Below are 19351 nucleotides of genomic sequence, written 5' to 3'. Positions count from 1 at the left end.
TCAGGTCTTCCTGGAGAACGGCTGAGCAGGGGTGGATGGAAGAAGGAATCATTTTTCCTTGTTGGTGAGTAGAGGGACTTAACGGGGAAAGAGGTGGAGGCCGTGGCTGTCATGGACATGGGCCCTGGGAACATAAAAATCCAGGCTGTTACCACACCCATTTGGCCTCTTGATGAAATATTAAACACAAACTGTACGGATGGCCTGTGCTAGAAATGTTCAGGTCAGAGAACTGTAATGGGTCCTTCCAAGCTTTATGAGGCTGCGATGCCTGCCTTTTGGGGCAGGGAGGGGATGGGATGCTTCTTGGAAAGCAGCAGGTCTCTCACAGCTAACACTGAGCTATACACGTGCATTTATGATGGTGCGGTGCACAAAACTCGATCCCCACCAGAACAGCTTTGCTGCTTCTTGTGCGGTTCGCTTTGAGAGGCGCTGGCAAGTGAAGCCCGGCCCGACCTGCCCTGCCAGAGCAGAGCCTCTGCTCCCGAGAGGCGCCGGCCTGAGCCGGGACCCCGGGGTTTCGGAGCAGGCAGGGCCCTTGCTGCAAGGTAGGGCTCCCCCACCTCAGTCACACTGGGCACCCGTCTGGGCTGCCCGCCCGGCGGGCTCTGCCAGCCCCGATCCGGCCCCGCTGCAGGCACCGAGGCTGCTCTCCCGCAGCCCTTACGGTCCCCAGCGGCCCCCGCTAGCCCCCTCCCCGGCTGAGGGAAGGGCCCGTGCACCCAGAGCCGTGGCCCAGGCCGCTAGAGGGCCGCCGCTGCTATCTGCAGTGCTGCTGGCGGCGGGAGGGACCCGCACGCAGCCCTGCTGGGCTGCCGAGGGAGTCCCGGTGTGCGGCCGGGGCGGAGAGGGACTTTTTATGAGGGCGTGTAGGGATAGGGCAAGGGAGGATGGATTCAAACTGACGGAGGGGAGATTGAGATTAGATAATAGGAAAAAATCTTCCCTGTGAGGGTGGTGAGGCCCTGGCACAGGTTGCCCAGAGAAGCTGTGGCTGCCCCATCCCTGGCAGTGCTCAAGGCCAGGTTGGATGGGGCTTTGAGCAACCTGGTGTAGTGGAAGGTGACCCTGCCTGTGTCAGGGGGTTGGAACAGGATGATCTTAAGGTCCCTTCAACCCAAACCAGTCTATGATTCTGTGAAAGAAAGCTTTGTAAAATTAGGGTGTCATCTACCCTGGGTGTTTGCAGAGCCCTGCATCCATGGGTGAGGCTTCCCCCGAGCCTGGTAGCTGCTGACCTCTCCAGCGTTTCACTCCCTCTCCTCTTCCAGCGGGAAGCGCTGTATGATCAGCGGGGCTGGAAGGTGCCAGGGGTCCAGGTTTACAACTCATTCTTCAGCTGCCCTTTCAAAGAATTGCCACCCTCAATGGGAAGCTGCAGCATGACATCCGCTCAGAGCAACAAGAAAGTGGGATTAAACCAATATAGGTAATTGTCAGGCATTAAATCTAACAGTGCCTGAAGGCTGAGCCCCCACAGCACTGGTCTCCTGTTTGCCAGGGATGTGAAAGCTGTTTGATACTCTGTTAACAATCAATAAAGGGAGCATTTGCAAACCTTGGTGTCTGTGAGCTTAGCAGGCAGTTTCCCGGTTCACATGGTGCTGGCTTGCTGGGTTTAAATTGAGAAGGACACTATATGAAGTAGTAACTAGGTGCCAGGCTGGAGGAGAAGACCACAGGCAGGAAGGTGAAAGGCCTCAGCCATTCACTGGGTCCCACAGCAGAGCCAGCGTAGCCCTTCATCTCAGCAAGGCTGCAACCAGGCACGACTGGGAGGAATGGATATACATTAGCAGTAGCTGTAGGAAGAATAACAACATGCTTTTCCTTCTCACAGAAGGGAAATTTTAAAAAGCCATTGACCTTGTCTGCAAGACATTTTCACCTACTGTGTTCATTGCTGCTGGATGAGATTTTCAAAGCCGTGCCAAGGGTGTATGTAGCTACATATCTTCTGTGAAAATGAATGGAATACGTCCAGCTGGCGCTTCTTTCAAAGTTCCAACCAGGATCCTCTCCTCCCTTCTTCATTAGGGAGAAAGTCTTGTCACACACTCTGCCACCACATGAGGGACTTTAGCAGTACGAGTCAAGGGAAGGATGGCCTGGAGCAGCCTGAAACACAGCATTGCAAGGAGAAGGAGCAGTGAAGTCCAAGGAAGAAAAGGTTCAAGCATACAACTAAGATGATACAGATTTTTCTAAAGCTTCTGACAATTGCAGATCTCTTAAGAAGACAGAAAAAAAGCCAACAAACAAAACAAAACAAGACAAAACAACTGTTTTCCTATAAGAGGCTTTTCTAATTAACTGAACGCAAACCTGGGTGGAAGGTAAACAGTACAGTATCTCTAGGCCTGGGCCTTGTGTTTCTGGCCCATTCAGGGAGAAATCCTGACCTTTCCAGAGATGGGCTAACTGCGAATGCGCTGATCAGACAACCAGGCAGATCCATAAATGCTAATGTGGAATAAATTTCAAGAAGTCTTGATCAAAACTGTCAGAAGCCATAAACACATCCAGATGGGAAATAGCTCAGAAGAACTTCCCATTGCCACATCAGAGACCTGGAAGCTTGGAAAATGTTGAAAGTCGACTGTAATACAAGGTTCAAAGCTAAGAGGCTGGGTTGTTTGCAGTATTGTGTTATGGCTGTAATCTCAGCAATGTATCAGGCACCCTGGCTGGCTGATAGGAAGACTTTGACTCCTGAGCCAGGCCAATTCCTACTCCTTTAACAATATGCAGAATATTAGTGTTCATTGCTTGCCTTCTATTCTTTCACATCCAGACTTTTGGAGTACCAAACACTTTGTTGCCCTGGATCTGTGAGACGGCTTGAGCCCTGTGACAGCATGTTTCCAGTCACATATGATGAGCTGTCCCTGAGATTTTTGGCTTTTTTCAGTAGAGTCCAGATTGATCCAAAAATCATGAGAAAGTACCAGATAACAAACCAGATTGTTCAGGTGTGTTTCTTTGCTTCATTGATATTGTGCCATCTACATGTTTAGTTTCACTTCAAAAATAAATGATTAGGTAGATTGAGATTAGATATTGGGAAGAAATTCTGTACTATGAGGGTAGTGAGACACTCAAACAGATTGCCCAGAGAAGCTGTTGATGCCCCATCCCTGGCAGTGTTCAAGGCCAGGTTGGATAGGGCTTTGCACAACCTGGTGCAGTGGAGGATGTCTCTGCCCATGGCAGGTGGTTTGGAACTAGGTATCTTTAAGGTCCCTTCAAACCCAAACCAATCATGAGTCTATGATAATTCTATGAAATGCTGAGGAATTTAATAGAGGTACATGGTGATAATGATAACACTGTAATGAAAGAAAGTTGTGATCTCAGTACAATATGGTTTGTCAGGTTGGAGTGGGAAGTAATACCCACGTATCCCAAATGACATGTCAGTGTTTTTGTAGTGCAATAGAAAGACCCATGAGGTTAGCCTTTAATACTCAGTGGAACCTATGTAAAATAAGCACTGAGATCTTGTCATCCAGTTTCCCAAGAGCCTTGTTTTGCCATTTCATTTGAAGGAGTATGCCTAGAGGTAGCCGTCAATGTTGTTTCTGTTAAACTTGCACTAAAAAAAGGCAGGATCAGCTACATCTGTTCTTGGTTGAGCTGGCAGGGTGCCTACAGAAATGAATAAGAAAACCCTACGGGGGTTCTTACTGAGCCCCTTATGTCCCGTGTCTGAATCCTTGGTACAGACCTAATCCTCCAAAGCAGTATGCCAACACCCTGCCAGTCAGTACGTAAGGTACACTGCTGGGATGATGTGTTTCATTGCCATGCTTAACTTTGAGCACCAAATTGTTCCAAACATAGGCGGACTAGCAGTGGTTGCATGAAAGTATGTGTGTGTTATTTGGCTTGGTGCACACCTTGAAAAAGAAACTCTACAGTAAAGTATAAGACAAGTGCATTTTCATAAGTTCACATGTTTTCACAGGAAAATATATTTTTTATGGTAGAAAAAAAAAATAACAGGCAAAGATTTACATACTTACTGCAAACTGAGATTCCTTCTCTCTTTCACTTAGGTACGCCTGCCTTCAACATATAGTAAATTAGGTATCTGGGAAATGTTAATGCATTTATTTTCATTACTGTCCTGGGAGTTAGATATGTATGAACCATAATCTTAAGTGCTCTAAGTTCAGACTGCTACACAGTAGCTGAGAGCAACTCTTACTACTGGTCAGTCATACAAGATGCAGGCCTGGGCAGCTTCTTCTTCAGGAGCTTCCAGAAGTGCTGAGGTTTCTACGTGGAAATGCTGATGACCTGAGCTATCTTCCCACGAGTAAAAATGTCCCCTGGTGGTGCAGTCCTGTTTGCAAATGTGTTGTGAGGAGGTTTTGTTTTCCCCTTTTGACAGTTATCAGCCTTGCTTTAACAAGCAGCCTTAAAGAGAGAGCGGTGACCTCACCACCCCAAGGAAATGCAAAAGAAATAGAGTACTCTGTTGACTTCTGTAGAGAAGAGGGGAAATAAATGAAAGGAACCGATGGGCAGGCCTCAGACATGTTTACTTTGTGCATATTATTTTATTATGTTTGGGAGGCATTTCTAGTAAAAAGAGGAGCATAATTAAATGGAGGAATGTTTGTAATTGTAACTAGGGATAGAAATCTGGGCCAAGGAGCTACACTTCAGTGTCCCTGGGGTGAGTTGGTCACCCTCACCAGGCCAGTCGCTTCCAGAACTGGAATGAAAAAGTTATAGCCTCAAAAAAATAAAACAATAAACCAAAACCAAAATGGCAGAGGCGAAAGAAATAGGCATTGACTAAAACTTTTCTTTAAAGAGTAACCCAGAGCAGAATCCATTCAGAAGCATTCTCCAAAGTGTGAGACAAGAATGGGATAAAGGGTTTCCTGAATGCACAGGGATGGGGTAATCTCAGGTGGTTCATGCATTCTTGTTGAAGAGATCGAAAACCAGAAACTGACTCCAGCACTAGCTTGGAGAGTGAGGACTGGCTAGAGAGAATGGAAAGGAGGCACACATCCTAATCAGACCATGCTGATCAACAAGATTTGACCAACCCACGCTGGAAGCAGGATGTTACAGGAAGTAGGGAAGCAACTGAAAGCGAGCTAACTAACTTCCCCCCCCACAAAAAGATGACTGTCAAATAGGAATACACTGGGAGTTAAATATTGTCTGCTGTGCTGTTTATCTACCTTTGTTTTTCTTCCATAAATAAAACATTGTTTATTAAGTCAACTGAGTCATGCTTGCAAATGAAGAAAATTAGCTTGCTGAGCACCCGAAAGTTTAGTTTTAATTTTCCCAAGCCTCTGGATGGGCATCTGGGTTTGGAAGTGACCTGTAGGATTTGAACTCAGCCCTTGTTGCCAGTCAAGTCCCGACAGAAGAGTTATACAAATAAATGAATTTTATCCGGCCTTTCCCTGCCCAAGGCCTCAAACAGCAGATTCAGTTCTTTTTTATATCCAAGCTATGTGGGATTCTGTCAAAACAATTCACTAGTCTCTTTCTTGTGGTTTCCTTAGCCAAAAGCATGGCAAAAATCTGCCCACACTCAGCTCAGACCACAAACAGGAGGCAGTGTCATGCTGAAATCTCAGATCACGTACGACCAGCCACAGGTGACCAACAAAAGGCTGACAAAATAGCTGCAGGAGCTATTTGGAACAGAGGAAGATACTGTACTGTTTACTCAGTATGAACAAATTTTGGGCTAAGAGGTGTTGGGCTGGAGGAATTCTTCAGAATGAAGCTACCAGGTGTCCTTTTTAGGGAAGATTGGTCAAATGTATCCTTTCAGGATGTCTGAGTGTTTTCTCTTTCAGTCAGAAGACCAATCATTCCCACCAGCAGTGCTCTTGCAACACATTTTACATGTGCTAGAAGAAATAGAACAATTTTGTAGTGAAGGTACAGAAGAGAGCTGCTCTTTGTTCTCAGCATTGCTCTCAGCCATCGTGCTGTGCTTGGGGAATGTGTCTTGGATTCCAGGCTTCTTTCCCTGAGGCTCAGCAATACTTTCCTTGCAGGAAAGCTGTGGTTTATGAAGCAGAGAAGTCCCATTAGCCAGTGGGAGAGCCCAGTAAGTGGGCATATGGAGTTAACTACACAATCTACGTTGCAGTATGTGATGTGGCCCTGTGCCAGGACCAAAAGGTAGTCTGACCAGCCAAATGGTGGTGCACACTCCAAGCTGCCTCTCTCTGCCCAGTGTTGTTCTGGTACTCATTTTTTTTCCCCTTGTTACACTGCGTGGATGTTGGAGAAAGTACACCCCAGGACACTGTGGAGTTCGGCCAGCATTCTAATATTGAAAATGTCCCTTGTAGCCCTTCCTCCAGCAGCCTGTGACACACTTCAGGAAAGCTCTTGGCTATCATTCCCTGCAAGCTAAGGCAAGCTTTTGAACCAGTGGCGTATCACTCCCACTCCAACTTTGGCTGCCAGCAGCCAAGTGATTTAGCCCTGCATCTGACAGATTCATCCAGGCTGATTTCACCCCTATGTCACACTTTGATTTAGTCCCTAGGAGCACGTGACAGAGTCTAGAGGCTTTGCTATTTCTTCAGTTCGTCACTGTTTGCTGTGCTGACAGCTAGTGTCACTGCTGTGTTTGAAATCTTGGCTTCTGAAGTAGTAGCCCCATTTCTCTTCTGTGCCTTGATGATGTACATCCAGGTGATCATCCCTGTGCTGCTGTTAGCAATGCTGTGCTCAATCCCAAAGTTTGCACACCCGTTTGAGATTTTCCTATTCAATCAGGGATAGCACTCAGCTGATGTGTTTGTTCAAGGCAGAGAAAAGGCTTCTGACACTGGTGACTCTATTATTAGTGGCACAAAGCAAACCACAGAAACCAGAAAAAAGACCCATCTCCAATTGTCAAAATGCAGATCGCTAAAGTGAAATTGGATGTGGATTTTGTTCTCTGGGTAATGAAGAAAGGCCAAGGATTTATAAGGCAGGGGATGGGATGGCTTGTTCAACCAGAGAGAAGTTGCGCATGAAGGAGTTTTGACAAGCTTTGTAGATAGAGGCTTCAGCACCCAGAAGATCCTGTTTGATCACAATGGCAACCAACATGTTGACTAATATTCTAATCGCTGCAGTTATTTCAAATGGCTTTCTAGCAGCTGATTCTCCAGTTGTGTCTGCAAACCTACAGCATCCAACAGGGAGGGTCTGCTTTAGTGCAGGATCCCAGTGCTGTCCTGTTATATGTCTTAGTAGGACACCAGTCTCCTATCATGGGTGTTGTTGTTAAGTGTGATGGTTGGAAGGATGAGTTGACAGATGTAAGTAAAAAGAATGAAGAGAAGATTTTTCTATGATGGTAGGGATTACTAAAACAGAAAGCAAAATATTCTCAGGTGGAGTAACACTTATAGCGCCACTGAAGAAACTGGCACAACAAGGATATTGCATTCCTTTTGATAAATCCTTTGTATTATTTAGTATTTTTTCTTTGAAATTAAATAATGTAATTGTTTATTATACTTTAACAATATGATTACATAATTATATTTATTTAATAATATTATTTAGTAATTCATTCTTATTTTGTGTATTGAAGCTGTGTAGTTGACAGCAAACCTTACCATTGAGCTGAACTGTACTAGAGATCTACATTTTCAGTAAGTGCAAGGCTGCCTTTTTGAGGTCAACAGAACCAAGAAGAAAAATTAGGTGTGAATCCATCCAAACTGTAGATACAGTTTTATACATGACATTGAAGAAGATCTTAACACTTCTTTTTTTCCCCCCAGCCAAGCTCAAAGGCAGATGTCATTGGAGATCCCTCCAGCAGATCAAGAAGAAAAGATCCTGAAATTTCTGTCATTGTTTGATGAAGCACAAAAATGTGCCATTCCCACAGCAGACCATGAAATCAGTGGAATCAGAGGTAACTGACAGCAAGTAATTGGTCTGGAAATTCATAAATCCTTTACTGGTTTTACATAACCAAGGCACTATATATCGATTCTGTGTGTGCTTTTTTCTATAATGAGTGTAAGAGCCCAGTAACAGAAAGTGCCAGGTACCTTTTTGAATGGGGTAAGATTCTTCCTTATATCCTTGCCTTAAAGTGTTTTTCTAAGGAAGGGGTACCTGTGTGTTTGTGTGTTATGGAAAGATTTTTTGGAAAGGAGGGATAAAATGAGCAAATTTTCATCACTAGAAGTTCCTATAGGCATGCAAGTTTCCAGAGTGTTGGAGACTTCTTTGTGACGAAATCCAAGAACGGAGAGGAGAGCAATGTGTGAAAAACTTACTGCAAGCAATATGCCCTTGCAGATGGTTTTTAGTATTCTAAGGGCACCTCATTTATCAATGTTGGTTCTGGATGTTTTACTTGTAGTACAAGTTGCCGTGTCATTCAGCACTAATGATACAGCATGAGTCAAATACTGAAGAGATAATGATCGTATCTGCAGGGCAGAGGTCATGATTCAGTGTAACTGGAAGCAAAAGCACACTCAGGGAGGTGGATGGATTTAAACAAGAAACAAACCCACAAGCCACAGAATTTCCATTGAATTCTATTTGGACCAGTGAGCATTTGCTTTTAAATCTTATAAGAGGATAAATAATTTCTTTTACTAATACTTGTAAGTTGTTCCAGCTTCAGAAGGTGAATGCTGTATAACCCAATTCATGTACACCAGTTTCACAGCTATAAATAAGTTTCCTCACCATATTCTAGTGTGTTAGATCTACCATCTGCCTGGTTAAACAAGGATCTCACTTCAGTCATAAACTTAGTGTAGGTTCAATATTTGTCAATAGTCCTCTCATAAAACTTTGCCACAATATAACACGGAATCCATTGTAACTTAATGAGAGCAAATGGAAACAAGGAACAGGATTCATGTGTGCAGTTGACGTTACACTCGTTATTAACTGGACATGGTTAAACGAAGAATGCAAGTCCATGAGCATTGAACACTGCTCCAAACCACAGCATGAACATCCTACTATAAGAACAAGTATTAAATTTTAGTCCTCCATAAACAGCACAAGTTCTGTGCAACAAAACCACCCAGATAATCCCAAACCAACAACAGTGAGTTCTGCAGCTTTCTCAGGTCAAATTTGATAAGATGTCTCGGCATACGAGAATTTTGTCTGAATTTTATGCCTTCTCTGTAGGCATCTAAAAAGCCTGTCTGCTCTGCAGTCAGCCAAATTAGACCATGCTGATACTTATCAGTTCCAGAGTTGCCACAGTGCCCAGAAGGGTTTTCCAACAGACTTTGTCTCAATGGCTCTGGGTTTAGGCTTGTGTAATCCAGGTAGTCTGACCTAGGTATTTCTATACCAGGACAATTTCAAAGGTCCCATTAGAGCATGGGACTGCTTTCCTGGAGATTCAAGACATCCATGTGTAATCTTGACAGGCAGCTTTTGCATAAGTGCAAAAAACAGGTGAGGTTTCTCAGTAGAAAAACAACTGATTTCAGCACAGAACAATAGAGCTAACCCCCTGCCAGGGTTTACTTTCAGTTAATTTCCCTCCACTTTAGTGTTTGCTTTGGAGATCTCTGTCAGTTTTAACTTCCATGCCAGTAGTAAAATGTTCATTGTACTGTCAAGAAATCAAAGCAGCTTCCTACCCATTTTAGAGAGTCAGTTGTTCAACCCTAATAAGGGACAGAAACAACGCTGGAGGTGAAGCTGACCTTTGACGGACACATGGTAATGCTACATTTATGGAAGCTATGCTTCAGGAGGAGCCAGCTCTGTTAACTTTCCTCATGGATGTATCTTGTTAAATGGCAGGACATGCTGAAGTGCCCAGAAAGCAGAATCATTTTGTTTCAGAACATTTTCTAGTTGTGTTCTCTTTTTGCATTTCAGCTCATGCCAAGACTTACGAAAAGAAGGTTGAAATGGTGAGAACAGGCAGCTCTGTGTTTTCTCTTGTTACTCTAGTTGTTGTCTAATGCTCATATAAATCTGATCAGTATTCAGTAATGTTAGCAATGCTGTGGTTTGTGTTTCCTGGATTGCCATTTACTGACAAGTCCTTAATTTGTACTGTCTTGGGCAGGAAGGTGGAAATGAAAGTCCATCTGAACTGAGCAAGAACCTGGAAATAAATCCTTTACATGGAAGGAACTTCTGGAAGCATTCACTGGCAGCCTCCTGGAAAATTAGGAAAAGTGGGACTTAAATACTGATTCTGTACCTTGTCTAGCTACTTACTAGGTCACTTTGGTACCATAGCCTGTGCTGTAGAAGATGCTAGAAGTGACAAACTAGAAAATGTCTATGTAAATGTAAATGTAAACCATAGCTTTCTCACTGAAACGCTTTCACCTGACATATATCTATAGGGGAGGTAGCAGTGTGCTTTCTAGGGCCATCCAGACTCTGGGTTCATGCTAATCATGCTAAGTGCTGATGAGGCCCAAAACAAAGAGGAATCTACCTGGGTTGTGAAAACCATTGAACAGAAATAAGAGCAGACATTTTAGCCATTATCAAGTTGCATCAGATTTCACCTTATATTGACAAAGGGAAGAGATGCACGGCTCCCCATGTACTTATAACAGTCTTTTTCAGGAAAGTGCCTTGGTGATTGAAGAATGAGAGACCTCACTTCACCACAGTTTGCCTTATGGCTTCTAACTAGAACATTCTCTTGTGCCTCCTTCAGTTTTGTGGGTGTGAGATGCAAATAACAGCTTTCCTTTTGTGACAAGTGTGTTGCGGATGTAAGTATACATCTGAGGCATTCAAACACTACTGCAGTAGGGGTGATATGGGAAGCTGGCTGAAATGAAGTGTGTCAACGTTTTTTGCTATTAAATCCTCTGGGATTATTTTTAAAAAGACATTATTTTTTAACTGGCTTTCAAACCTTTTAAAATGTCAGCTTTACAAATTAGATGTTTTTAATCCAGATGAATGGTTTTGACTGATCACCCGTTTTATAACATAATCTAATGGCAAGTTCTTAAATTTGGGGGAGAAGAAGGGTGTTTGCATTCTGACTGTTAGAAGAAGAATGAAATCTGAAAGGAACTCTGTGTGTGTGTATAAAACGTTTATATCAGGTGCATGCAGTACAAATACCGCCTGTTGCTCCCTTACCTTGTCTGAGTTTACCTCTGAATTTCTTTGTTCTTTTATGTCTTTTTCTTCTTCTGTCTTCTTGTCCCTTCTGATTCCTGCACTTTGGATTTGTATTCCCAGTAGATACATAAATTTATTACCAAATAACTGTACATAGCCCTGAGTGGCAGTGAGAATCCCAAGTCACAATTTTCTTTTTTGTGGTTTGTGACTGATCACTAGCTTTCCGCTAGTGCTGTAAAGCAGGCAAAACAGAAGAAACACCTCTTTAGTCTGACACACTTTTGAAGCCAGTTCATTCTTCCAAAGGTCTAATTCATGATTGTTGCAGTTGAAAAGATCGATGGTGGTAGATGTACATGAATAGCTCTTCAACATTGCACAACACGCATTTGATGTACTGGAAGATTTAAACAGCCAAGCAACAACAAGCAAAGAAACAAATTGTTTAAGTTGAACTGCTCATGAGTAATGTTTTGAAGCTTGTTACATTTTGGTCCCTCTTTTTGCACACTGCGTACTCTTCAGTCCTGCCTGAAGCTGCCCTTGGTACTGTTTCCTGATTCTGCCCATCTTACAGTATGTTCCAAGCACAGCATGAGCCATTCACCTCATGTGCTTTTCACTCTGTAGGTCCAACTCAATTTGTGATCCCTCTGGTCTATATTTGTGTGCGGCCTGGGAAAGCTGCTAGCTCAGGGTGTGCACTCAGGCCCAGCTGGCTTGAGAGGCAAGTGAGCAGCTCCACTGCATGCCTTAGGTAGAAGCAAACAAAAACCAAACACAGCAAACAAAAGAGTCTTTGAATAAGGAAAATAAGGACAGAGACTAAAGCATTCCAGTGCCTTCCCACATTCATCTAGTAACAACTTGTAACTCAGCGAGAACAACCTTGCTGTGGTATTAGGGGTGTGTCTACGTGATGCAAGCAGCCTAGTGTGGATATCCCTGCCCCACTGTGAAGCAGGTACTCTAACCTGGACAGAGAACCATGCTGGTGAAGAAAATGAGGGCAATTTAGGCGCTTTGGACAGCTGAACTGGATTAGAGGTGCTGTTGCATAAGCCTGCAGAGCCAGGGTGACTGTCTTCGTAAGGATGCAGGAACCTGGTTAGCTGCTACAGCCACTCTCACCTCTACAGTAGCTGTGGTTCAGCAGGCTGCTCGTCTTATCAGTTCATTGATGCAGTTATCTGGGTGTGCCTTTGCTACCACATTTCCCAAGGCACAAGCTTTATCTAGAATGAGATGAGAGAGGGAAGGAGAAGGTGAGGAGAGGCCTTCACTTTAGTTCGAATTACACCCACAGTGATGTGAGCTCTTTCAGAGGAGATTTTGCCGATACCAGCAGAGGAGCAACCTTCAGGAGGGCTCATACTGATGCAGTGGCAGAACTTGCCATCCATATCACAAGGTATTATAATTAATACCCTTACTTGCCTTACAGCCTATTGGCTCAGGCATCTCCAGGCACAGATGGGCTTCTAACGCTCTGCTTGATACAGGACAGCTACATGTAAGGCACACAGAGCCTTAGGGGGGATGTTATGTATCCCAGAGGGATTTGACATGCAGCATCCTCCTTGAAGCCTGTGTAAGGTCCAACTCCTTGTAGCCTCTCACAGGACTATGGCTTCATTACCTGAAGCTATTTATGACTATTTCAGTGTCCTGCAATGGAGTGAGCTGGAAGAGCTGTCCTGTGATTATTCCTACAAGCAAAGGAACATCAGAGTTTTCACCTCTAGAGACACCTTGTCTTCACTGCAGATCACCTGAGAGGAATGAAACTTTTAGGAGCTTGGCGATGATTATAATGTTTTCAAAATGAAGAACGAGAAGTTGGATGAAAGCAACATTTCAAATGTTTTTCAACAAAAGAAGATACAGGTTTACTTTAGGTCTCGTTTTACTTTTTAATCTTGAGTTGAAATGCAATGTTTGGTATTCTATGGTCTTTTCTTCTCCAGTACTTCTGCCTCTCATTTTTCCCCTTTCATCACTGAAAAAAAGGCAGAAGGAAGAAAACAAAAAAAATAAATAGCCTTAGCTTTTGAAAAGTAACATTTGTTTTTATTTCAGCTCATTGCTTTGATTTAATCAAAAAGTTGAACAATGTTCAAATTTTGAAATAAAATTCTTGTTTCCTTTAGTTCATTTCCAGAAGAGATTTTTCTGTTTGCATGCTGCTCATCACTAAAAACATCTTAATCAGCAGGAGTCCAGTTTAGACCAGGACCTGGAAAAACCTTGCTCCTTTGCTTTTCTGAGTTTCCTAGTGAAGGAAAACTGATTGCTGGTCTGAGCCATGTACTAGCAACCAAATTGCTTTACCCCTTCGCTCGTGAATAGGGTCTGCATTTGTGTCTTTGCCATATGAGACAACTAAAAGTAGTCGAGGGATAAGGCTGCTGATGGGAGAACATAGCATGATTCGTGTGGCAAACCTCTGCTCTGCCAGCTCTGTCAGGTGCTCAGGATCTAGGACCAGGAAATTCAGTCTGTAGGGCAGCAGATCCCATGCGTGGTCACTAAAGTCACAGTAAGGGTCCACATGAACCTTTAAGTAGCTTTTCAGGATCCATGGGGGGCATCTCTGTGGCTGGCAGTGCTTGAGTGGTATTAGCATTTGAAATGGTTTAGAGGGGTGTCTGCTGACCTAGCCAAGGCTCTGCTGTACTGTAGATAGTTTCTGTTGGCTTGAACTTTCAGGGTCATGGCCAGTCTTAGCAGTTGAATACTGGTTCTTGACAGCTTAGAAATAACCTTCCTAATAACCTAAGAAAAAACAAAAAGCCTTTTAAACTGAACCTCAACCAATTTTAAAGTGCTTGTGAAATCTAGGTATTTGCTTATACTCAAAAAAAGAACATGTTGATGTGGGTAGGGAAGGCTAACTTGCTTTCATGAGGTTTATTTTTTTTTTCATTGCTTTGAAGCTATTTAAAAAATAAAGAATATGCATTGGGGAAAATATGTTACAGTTTGTTACCCTGCATTTGATTTTAGCTCAGCTTGCTTTTGGAAATACTGCACTGAGCTCAAAGAGTGTTTAAACTTCAAGTTGATGGGCCATGCTGAAGACTAAGTACTGAAGTTGAGAAGGAAACCTTCCAACCTTGGAGAGTTTTCTACACAAGTGGTTGAAGAGTAATTAATAAAGTAACTGTCTGACCATATTTGTCTTGTGGATAATAGACGTTGAAAAGGGATATGCAAAAATGGTATTTAAAATTACAATAACTTTTTTTGCACGAGCAACACCACACAGAAGGCTACTTGTGCTAATAAGTGTTGGGAAATCAGTAGCTCTATCTCCACAAACATGACTTTAAATAATAGAACGTGATCTCTGCCCTGGCATGGGATCAAGCAGTACAAATCTGTGTCTAGATATTACATCTTACTGCATGTCAAGGCCACCTAGACAGCTGGTGATACTGTTAATACCACAACTCGCTTTCTCTTTCATCTCATCTAACTTGTTCTCCAGTAAATTGTTTAAAAAAATGATCTTTTGATAGGTTTTTGAAAGTAAAATAACTCAAATGTGTACAAAGCTATTTTCTTAAAATAGCGTGTTTTAAGAAGGGCCAGACTCAGACATTTAAAATGTGTAGAAGTTGTGAACTCATTTACTGTGGGATTGTGCAGACACTTTAGCTCACCCCATTCCAAGACACATGAAGTGACTGCAGTTTTCAGATACACTGAGTCATTCCTGTGGCACCTCCTCCCTGTGTTGCCAGAAATATTGAAACACCGACCCTAGTGTGCTCTCTTAGCATCGTGTGCACCATGGACTTTCTTTGCATGAGTAAGAGGAGTAAGCAAACCACAAAGCATTAGATTTCAGAACTATCATCAGTGGCCACAAGCACTTAATCAAATATCCTTCAAAGTCAGTTTTTAAGGAAAAAACACTGTCCCACATGACATCCTTGTCTCTAAACTGGAGAGACATGGATTTGATGGATGGACCACTCAGTGGATAAATTGGCTGGAATGGCTGCATGCATTGTGGTCAATGGCTCAATGTCCAGCTGGAGACCAGTGACAAGTGGTGTTTCTCAGGGATCAGTGTTGAGACTGATCTTGTTCAGCATCTATGTTGGTGACATGGACAGTGGGATTGAGCGCACACTCAGCAAGTTTGCCAATGACACCAAGCTGTGTGGTTCGGTTGATACGCTGCAGGGAAGGAATGCCATCCAGAGGGACCTTGACACGCTTGTGAGGTGGGCTGATGCCAACCTCAGGAAGTTTAACCATGCCAAGTGCAAGGTCCTACACCTGGGTCGGAGCAATCCCAGGCACAGCTACAGGCTGGGCAGAGAAGGGATTCAGAGCAGCCCTGTGGAGAAGGACTTGGGGGTGCTGGTCGATGAGAAAATGAACTTGAGCCGGCTTCAGTGTGCGCTTGCAGCCCAGAAAGCCAACTGTATCCTGGGCTGCATCAAAAGCAGCGTGACCAGCAGGTCGAAGGAGGTGATCCTGCCCCTCTACTCTGCTCTTGTGAGACCTCACTTGGAGTATTGTGTGCAGTTCTGGTGTCCTCAACATAAAAAGGACATGGAACTGCTGGAACAATTCTAGAGGAGGGCCACGAGGATGATCAGGGGACTGGAGCACCTCCTGTATGAAGACAGGTTGAGAAAGTTGTGGCTGTTCAGCCTGGAGAAGAGAAGGCTGCGTGGAGACCTCATAGCAGCCTTCCTGTATCTGAAGGGGGCCTATAGGGATGTTGGGGATGGACTCTTCATTAGGAACTGTAGTGGTAGGACAAGGGGTAATGGGTTAAAACTTAAACAGGGGAAGTTTAGATTGGATATAAGGAGGAAGTTCTTTACTGTTAGGGTGGTGAGGCACTGGAATGGGTTGCCCAGGGAAGCTGTGAATGCTCCATCCCTGGCAGAGTTCAAGGCCAGGTTGGACGAAGCCTTGGGTGACATGGTTTAGTGTGAGGCATCCCTGCCCATGGCAGGGGGGTTGGAACTTGATGATTGTAAGGTCCTTTCCAACCCTAACTGTTCTATGATTCTATTCTAAAAATAAAATAACACCACCCAACACCTCTGCTTGCTGAGTGTCTGAGGCTTTTTCCCCTTCACCTGACAGTACTGTAAGTGCAGGTGATTCTGATGAAGCCTTAGAAAGGAAGGGATGTTAAATGAATGATCTGAAGCTAAAAAGAAGTTTCATTGTGTCTATAAACCAAAAACATGGGCATAACACAAAGCAGCCCAGCGTGTTTTAGGCAGATATTTCTCTTGCCCTTTCCAGTCAGTGAAAAATAAATGGTAATGGGCTGGTGCTGAGCCCTGGCACATCAGCTCCTGAGTTACAGCTGACCCCCACACAGACGTGGGTGCTGTGATGGGTATGGAAAGCAGGGGGGGTGAGGCCATGGGATGGTTGTTACCGTGGGTCCAGGGAAAGGAAGCCAGAGTGGGACCTTGTGGAATCAAAGGGTGATGTTTTTTTCTGAATGGCAGGTACTTTGCTCACTGTCAGTGTCCCATGGGTCACCTGCACCCAGGCACCCTTCCCCTCTGTGCTTGGGGTGACAGGCCAGTGCCACCTGCTGTCGAGCCCTGGAACAGCTCTTGGGTTCTTTGCTGGTGCCCAACCGTCTGTTTTCTGGATGTGCCTTTTGTATCCTTTAGGAATCTCTCATGATCTTTAAGTCAAAGGCAAAATTCCTGCTTCCTATTGTTCTGTTTTCTTTATCAGCATGTTTTATGGCACCTCTCCTGTTCCTCCTCATCTCTTTACCTTAGCTTGAGGTTTCAGTTTGCTCTTTGCCTTCTTGCTACAAAGTCCTTTGAATGAATTTACTTCTGCAATGCCCTGTAGCAATGACCTATTCCTTTACTCAACCCTATTCTGTTTCTTCCAGTGCTTTCACATGCACCTTTTCATTCATCTTCACCAACTTCAAGACTTCTGTTACAAATACTCTGACCTGTGCCAAGAGCATTGTTCTCACCGATGTCCAGACATGATTTGGCCGTAGGTACTGGTTCCCACAACCAACATGGCCGCTGTTTCCAGGAGGTAGAAAAAAGTAGTAGGGATGTGACCCACACATTGCTATGTGCTCTTAGGGCCACAGAATAGCCCAGGCTTGGTGTTATTTATTGAGGATACACAGCAATACCTCTATTTATGGAGAAGCCAGGAGCCATCTCATGCATTTTGCATTTGGATTGCTCAAGAGCTGCCGACCAGCGTGGACAGTCCCTGGTGGTTTTGGATCATCTCAAGTGGATCTCTCTATGACCAAACAGTTACAAATGTGGACAGCCCTAAACCAGCATGGATGTGGGACAGTTTGTGCTAGGCAGCTCAGCCATCAAGGATCTCATTCTAGGCCTCTGGTTTCTTATTCACCAGTAGTAGGCACAGTCAGTATATATTGCTCCCAAGATCTCATTGCAGGTCTGTAACATACAAGATTCCCCAAAAACAAATGAAAGCTGGGTTAAATTTTGCCCTGTGTTTCTTAAAATCTAGGCCACTGTTTCAATGCAGCTTATGAGGAAGTTACCAAGAAAATAAAGACAGAACACTGTTCAAATTACTTATGAATTTGTGTATTTTCTATTTAAATTTGTAAGGCATATGAAAAGAGTATACAGATTTCATTTTTTATATTTTTTATATATATATGTATGTATTTGAAAACACAAGAGTTAGTAATACATGATGAGTAATTGCTCAGCTATCAACCCCAATATGAGAGTTCACAGTGGAGGGTGGGAGGGGAAAGTTATTGTGCCTGTTTTCTCTAAAGGCAAACTAGACTAAAGCCACACATTCAGCACTGCTTACAAATACTTGTGATGTTAGCACATCTGCATCAGAGCCATGCAGTGTGTAAGTGGAAGACAGTGCAGTCACAGTGCATCTGACACCGACTGTTACCATTAAGTAAAGCTTTGTTAGAAAGCAAGCATATGTTTGACATGGGAAAGGACAACTGACTGATCTAAAAGAGTCTTTTTGTGGATATAGGTGCTGTAAAGGCTATTTTTAGCCATTTTTACATCTATTTTGTACACAGGCAAAATCCATCAGAAGAAAACTTCCAGGTGACCCTATGACTAAATCACTGCACACTCTGCTCCTGTGTGCTTGCTGAGGACCTGCTCAGCAGAAAGCAGCTGTGAACGTCACTTATCCCAGCCCATACATCTCTATGTCCATATATCGTGTGGTCCTCAGTGCCAGCCTAGAGGGTGCTTCTCACGGGTACTGGCTAATTTAACAGACACAGGTAAGGCTGGAAGGGTCCATCTAATCCATCCCCACCTACTGCATGAGGTAGGTCTATGTTGTCTGATCAGCTGTAAAGCTCTCAGCAATGAAATCCTAACAGCAGCCCTGGGACAGCCAATATGCTAGAGCTCAACCAGGAAAAGGAAGTATAGGAGCACTGTTTCTTTCTTAAACCCTCTCCTCCTCTTTACTTTCCAAAACTAGATGAGAGCCATGAAAGGATAACAAAGAAATTCTACATCAGTAGCAGGGGACAGATGTTCACCCCTTTCTTATGTCTACAGTAAAAACCATGTTTCTCCCTCTTCCCTCATCAAATATCTATTATCAGACAGTCCATAGGCCAGTGACAGTCTCTATTCCTCTCTTTGGGAGCACCAGGAGGGAAGTTTGATGGGTTTTGTGGCCCTGAGAGAGAAGAAGGCAGGATGGATTAATTTATTTAATTATTATAGCAAAGAAGACTCACACAATGTAAAAAGGAGTTCTGCTTCCTTGACCTGCCCTGCAGGTCTCCAGCACAGAGGAGAGGGCTTCTGGGACATGAGATGTGGTCCCACCTACAGGCTGCCCTCTCTCCTGGGTTAAGCCAGGTGCTGCATGGGCACCAGCAGCTGGCTTGGGGCCCTCTGAGGCTTGCAGAGAAGCAAACAGAAACCCTCCCGATAACTGTGAGGTTTGGCAACAACTGTGAAACAGAGATCAGAGGCAGCAATAACGAGAGGTTAAATGTGTGTTAGAAACAGGGCTATTCTCAAAATTCAGCAGTTTATCGTAAGTCACCAGTTTGTAATATTGCTATAATTGTGTAACCTACACTGTTTCCCTAACTCCAACAGATGCTTGAATATTCCTTTAACTTGGAATGCACAACAGATATTCATGTGTGCAGACATCTGTACAGACACACAAACATACACATACATAACTTAAGAATGAGCAAATAAAGCTATACAATCATTATAAAAGAAGGATT

Source organism: Neopsephotus bourkii, unplaced genomic scaffold (assembly GCF_033783945.1).
Source record: "Neopsephotus bourkii isolate Nb327-2 ecotype Australia unplaced genomic scaffold, CSIRO-AGI_Nbou_v1 NB_962, whole genome shotgun sequence".
In the NCBI taxonomy this organism is placed as follows: Eukaryota; Metazoa; Chordata; class Aves; order Psittaciformes; family Psittacidae; genus Neopsephotus; species Neopsephotus bourkii.
This window is presented reverse-complemented; position numbering follows the sequence as displayed.